This window comes from Mesoplodon mirus, assembly GCF_964341445.2.
Source record: "Mesoplodon mirus genome assembly, chromosome: X".
Taxonomy (NCBI): domain Eukaryota; kingdom Metazoa; phylum Chordata; class Mammalia; order Artiodactyla; family Ziphiidae; genus Mesoplodon; species Mesoplodon mirus.
The window spans coordinates 95,531,355-95,537,303 of NC_138981.1; the positions used below are offsets into that span (position 1 = coordinate 95,531,355).

Genomic DNA, 5,949 nt, shown 5'->3' on the forward strand with positions numbered 1-5,949 from the left:
CCCATATTATTATATGCAATTCTGTGAGGTAGGGACTGTTATTATCTGCATTTTACAGCTGAGGAAACTAGGCTTAGGAAGGTTAAGTGGCTCACCCAAAATTACAGCTAATAAAGAAGAAAGCAGAGATTCAAACATCTGCTGTCTGGCTCTAAAGCCCATTCCCCTAATCATTATGTAACACTGCCCATTGTGAGGGCCTTCTGGTAAGGGTATTGACACTACACTACAACCAAGATAGTATTATGATCATGAAACAAGGAGTAGGTTTATGATCAGTCCCACAGCAATGGCGTCAAGAGTGTGGTTCTACAGTTGGTAATGAGTATATTAGTCTTTTGGGCTTTTCAGATCTATTTTTAATCGGAATGTAAATACTACAAGTGCTGATGGCAGATAAGGGGACATCATAAGTCCTTGCATTCAAAGTTTTGAATAGGTCACTGTGTCGGAGTCAGTACTTCTCCCAGAACGTATTGGCAGCTTATAGTTAGTATCCCCCTTGCATTAATTAGAATATTCTGGCCCCTTGCCAGTGCTCCTGCATAGGGGCATCTGCCTGTTGTCTGTTTCACTTGCCTCAATTAGATGCAACTGACTATAATGGCAGTAAAACTCCCAGGTCAGAGGCTCTCTTAGGGTGGGGTCTTGGCTGCACCCAGACCTACTTGACTGGGCATCTACTCAATGGGAAAGAATGGATGTGAAAAGTCTACCTTTTCTAGAACAGTGCCATTTCACCTGGCAAGACTGAGCATTCAGTTTTGCTTCAACGACATCATAATGCACAGGTTGTGCTATATCATTATAGGTGCAGAAACCCCTTGCCTCAAAGGTAGCTCTAATTGCCAGCAGTTCCTCTTCCTACACCAAGTAGTTAACCTCACCTAGGGCCATTTTCTTTGAGAGAGAGGCATATAGGTGGAAGTACTTGGGCTGTGATCTTCTTATAGTAATAGGATCATGCTACCTCAATACTGGAGGTGTTAGTTTAAGTTATGTAAGGCCGGGTTGGCTCAGGTTAGGCCGGGATCAAGGCAGAAAGGTTTTTTTTAACTGCTTTATTGACATAATAATTAATATAAAATATACCGCACAAACTTCAACTACTTACCATTTCTTTCTTTTTCCCCCTAATCTTTCTTTTTTCTTGTCTCACTGTACTTGCTGGAACCTCCACTGGCTGAACAAGGGTTGTCCTAGGAAGCATCTTTGTCTTGTTTCTGATGTTAAAGCAAATACTTTTGGCAGTTCCCCAGTATGATGTCTGCTACACTTATTGGCACAGATGCCTTATCAGGTATAAGAAGAGCCCTTCTATTCCTAGTTAGCCAAGGGACGTTTAAAATCATGAATGAATGTTTTCTATATTAATAAAATGATCATATGGCTTTTTTCCTCCTTAATATGATGAGTTACGTTAATTAATTCTCCAAACCAACCTTGCATTCCTGGTGTAAGTCCAACTTGGTAAATATTCACTATCTTTTTATACATTGCTAAATTTAGTTTGCTAAGTTTTAAAATAATTTTTACACCTTATAACCATGAGTGAGACTGACCTGTAACATTCCTTTGTGTATATAGTCCTGGTCAGGTTTTGCTATCAAAATAACTCTAGTGTACTATTTTTCTTTTCTCTGGAAAAATTTGGATAATACTGAATGATATTTTCCTTGAATGATTGGTAGAACTAGCCTGTCAAGCACTGTGAGTCTGGTGTTTTTTGTTGTTGTTGTTGCTGTTTTTCATGGGAACAATTTTATGTACTGATGTTTTCTTTAGTGGTTAGAGGACTTTTTGAATTCTCTATTTCTAAGGGCACTTTTAGTAAAATGCATTTTTCTAAGAATATACCCACTTTTAAATCCAAGTTTTCAAAACTATCTACATGAAGTTCTTTGTATTATCTTATTGTTATATGTTTAATCTCTGCAGCATCTGTATTTCCCACTTTTTAAATTCCAAAATATATATATTTGCATTATCTGTCTTTTTCCCCCCTTGATTAATCTTTTTTCCCCCAGATCTTAGGTAAAAAACATTTATTTTTTCATCAGTAACTATAATGTAGATTTTTATGGTTGTTGTTGATCATATTAAAGATGTTTTCTGTTTTTTTTTTTTGTTGTTTGCAGAGAGATTTATCATTAATGGGTGTTGAAATTTGTCTAATGTTTCTCTTGCACTTTTTGAGATTATAATATGTCTTTTTTTTACTTTTTTCTTTTACTATTTTTTTAACATCTTTATTGGACTATAATTGATTTACGTTGTTGTGTTAGTTTCTGCTGTATGACAAAGTGAATCAGCTATATGTATACATATATCCCCATATCCCCTCCCTCTTGCATCTCCCTCCCACCCTCCCTATCCCACCCCTCTAGGTGGTCACAGAGCACCGAGCTGATCTCCCTGTGCTGTGTGGCTGCTTCCCACTAGCTATCTATTTTACATTTGGTTGGTAGTGTATATACGTTCATGCCACTCTCTCACTTCATCCCAGCTTACACTTCCCCCTCCCCATGTCCTCAAATAAATCCTCTATGTCTGTGTCTTTATTCCTGTCCTGCCCCTAGGTTCTTCAGAACCATTTTTTTTTAGATTCCATATATATGTGTTAGCATATGGTATTTGTTTTTTGCTTTCTGACTTACTTCACTCTGTATGACAGACTCTAGGTCCATCCGCCTCACTACAAATAACTCAATTTTGTTTCTTTTTATGGCTGAGTAATATTCCATTGGTTATATGTGCTACATCTTCTTTATCCATTCATCTGTCGATGGACACCTAGGTTGCTTCCATGTCCTAGCTATTGTAAATAGAGCTGCAATGAACATTGTGGTACATGACTCTTTTTGAATTATGGTTTTCTCAGGGTATATGCCCAGTAGTGGGATTGCTGGGTCGTATGGTAGTTCTATTTTTAGTTTTTTAAGGAACCTCCATACTGTTCTCCATAGTGGCTGTATCAATTTACATTCCCACCAACAGAGCAAGAGGGTTCCCTTTTTGCTACACCCTCTCCAGCATTTATCGTTTGTAGATTTTTTGATGATGACCATTCTGACCAGAGTGAGGTGATACCTCATTGTAGTTTTGATTTGCATTTCTCTAATGATTAGTGATGTTGAGCATCCTTTCATGTGTTTGTTGGCAATCTGTATATCTCCTTTGGAGAAATGTGATTAATCTTGCCAGAGGTTTTTGTATTTTATTAGTCTTTTCAAAGAAATAATTCTCGGTTTTGTTGATACTAATATATATTTGTTTTATATTTCATTGACTCTTACTTATATCTTTATTATTTCCTTCCTTCTGCTTTCCTGAGGATTAGTCTGATATTCTTTCTCTAATTTCTTAAATTAAATGTTTGACTGATAAGTTCTGAGCCTTCCGTTTTTTCTGGTGAAAGCTTTTAAGTCTATTAATTTCCTTCTAAATATCATTTTAGCTCATCTCAGAAATTTTGATATGCAATATTTACATTATCTTTCACATCTAAGTATTCAGTTCCAAATCTAATTTTCATCATAATTTTTCTTTCACCTATAAGTTGTAAAATATTGTGTTTCAAGTTGCTAAAGAAATGGATTTTTTCTAGTCATTTAAAAATGTTGATTTATAATTTAACTGCATTGTAATTAGAGAAGGTGGTCTGATACAATACTAAATCTTTGAAATATGTTGAAGCTAGCATGTGGTCAATTTTTATATGTGCTCCAAATGTACTTGAAAGTAATATATACTCTCTAATAGTTGAAATTTTCTACATATATATTTATTATATCTAGCTTGCTAATTGTGCTGTTCAAGTCTTTTATTTCTTTACTGTTTTTCTTTTTTGCATGATCTATCAGTTCTGTAAAAGATGTGTTAAAATCTCCCACTATGATAGTGGGTTTATCAATTTCTCCTTGTAGATCTGTCAATTATTGTTTTGAAAAAATCTTTGGCCATGTTAATAGGCAATTACACATTTAGAAATGATATATTTTCCTGGTTGAATTTACTTTTTCCACTATGAAGTGACTCTTTTTCCCCCAGTGATGCTTTTGCCTTACATTTTAAAATATTATATTAAAATAGCTACTTCATATTTCTTTTGGTCAGTTTTTGCCCAGTAATATTTTTTCATCCTTTGACATATAGTCTCTCTATGTCTTTACATGGAAGTCCAAATGAAATTATTTCTCTTATAAACAGTGTATAACTGAGTTTTGTTCTTTTATTCATTCTAACAATCCTTGACATTTTAATTGAGTACTTTAGCCCATTTATATTTAGGGTGATTACTGATATATTTGGATTTATTCTTATCCCTTATTATGTGGTATTTATTTATTTATTTATTTTCAGCAAAGAACTCAGCTTTTTATTGAACGTGCTACTAAAGAGGTTTAGTAAAAAAGACCAAAGCCCATGTCATCATCAGACTCTTCAGATTCTTCTTTCTTTGCTTCCACTTTCTTCTCCTCAGCTGGGGCAGCAGTGGTGGAGGGGGCAGGACCTCCTGCTGGTGTAGCACCAGCTGCTGGGACAGGTCTACCTGCCCCCACATTTCAGATGAGGCTCCCGATGTTGACATTGGCCAAAGCCTTTGCAAACAAGCCTGGCCAGAAAGGTTCAACATTTACACCGGCTGCTTTAATGAGGGCATTGATCTTATCCTCCGTGACCGTAACCTCATCGTCGTGCAGGATGAGGGCCGAGTAGATGCAGGCGAGCTCCGAGACGGAGGCCATGGTGCGGGTGAGGGCTAGACAGGGCCTGCCGGGCGCTGTGCTAGTCGCTGGATGAAGTGAGGGCCTCACCTCAATGCGGCCTTAGCTTCCTCGGAAGGACCAAGCACCTTAGCGGAAGCTGAGGAAAAGCTATTTATTTTTTAAAATATTTGTTTATTTACTTAGCTGCACCGGGTCTTATTTGCGGCATGCAGGATCTTTCTTGTGGCATGTGGGATCTTTAGTTGCGGCATGTGGGATCTAGCTCCCTGACCAGAAATCAAACCTGGGGGCCCCCTGCATTGGGAACGTGGAGTCTTACCCACTGGCCCACCAGGGATGTCCCTATTGTGTGATTTTTTTTTTTTTTCGGTACGCGGGCTTCTCACTGCTGTGGCCTCTCCCGTTGCGGAGCACAGGCTCCGGACGCGCAGGCTCAGTGGCCATGGCGCACGGACCCAGCCGCTCCGCGGCACGCGGGATCCTCCCAGACCGGGGAACGAACCCGTGTCCCCTGCATTGGCAGGCGGACTCTCAACCACTGTGCCACCAGGGAAGCCCCTATTGTGTGATTTTTATTTGTCCCTTTTACTGTTTCATTTCACTCCTCCTCTTTTCTTGGCTTCTTCTTCTTCTTCTTTTTTTAATGTTTAATATGCCTCAGTTTATCTTTTTTTTTTTTTTTTGGTTGTGGCATGTGGGATCTTAGTTCCCTGACCAGAGATTGAACACATGCCCCCTGCATTGGAAGTGCAGAGTCTTAACCACTGGACCACCGTGGAGGCCCAGCTTTTTTTAAATTAAGCTTTTTTTTCTTTTGTATTCCCTTTTCCTCTCTACCAATTTGAAAGTCATATATTTCATGTCTATACTTTTGTTGATCACTCTTGCCATTTTAACATGCATACTTTAATTAGTCTAAAATTAATCATTTTCCATTTCCTTTATAATTTAACTTTCAAAGGACCATACACATTACCCACACTCACCATATTTTGCCTTCTGCATCAATATTTGAAAACTATGGATAATGTAGTACTCTTCCCACAAGGCTTTCATCTTTCCCAGTTTTACAAAGAGACATGTGCTTAAAAAATTATTACCAATTTTGTAGATCAAGAAATTGGGTCCTAAAACAAAGAACTTGTCCATAGAAATAACTCATCTAATCAGGAGGGGAAACCAGGCCTCCTGATAATTTCTCCAATTATGGAATTCAGGA

General features: G+C 37.9%; 1 pseudogene across 1 annotated transcript; it reads right to left on the reverse strand.

The window, feature by feature from the left end:
• Window positions 1-4,363: 4,363 nt before the first annotated feature.
• On the reverse strand, window positions 4,364-4,870 carry LOC309796391 (large ribosomal subunit protein P1-like; annotated as a pseudogene). The gene has a single exon. The product of its transcript is annotated as a large ribosomal subunit protein P1-like (transcript).
• Window positions 4,871-5,949: the final 1,079 nt, after the last annotated feature.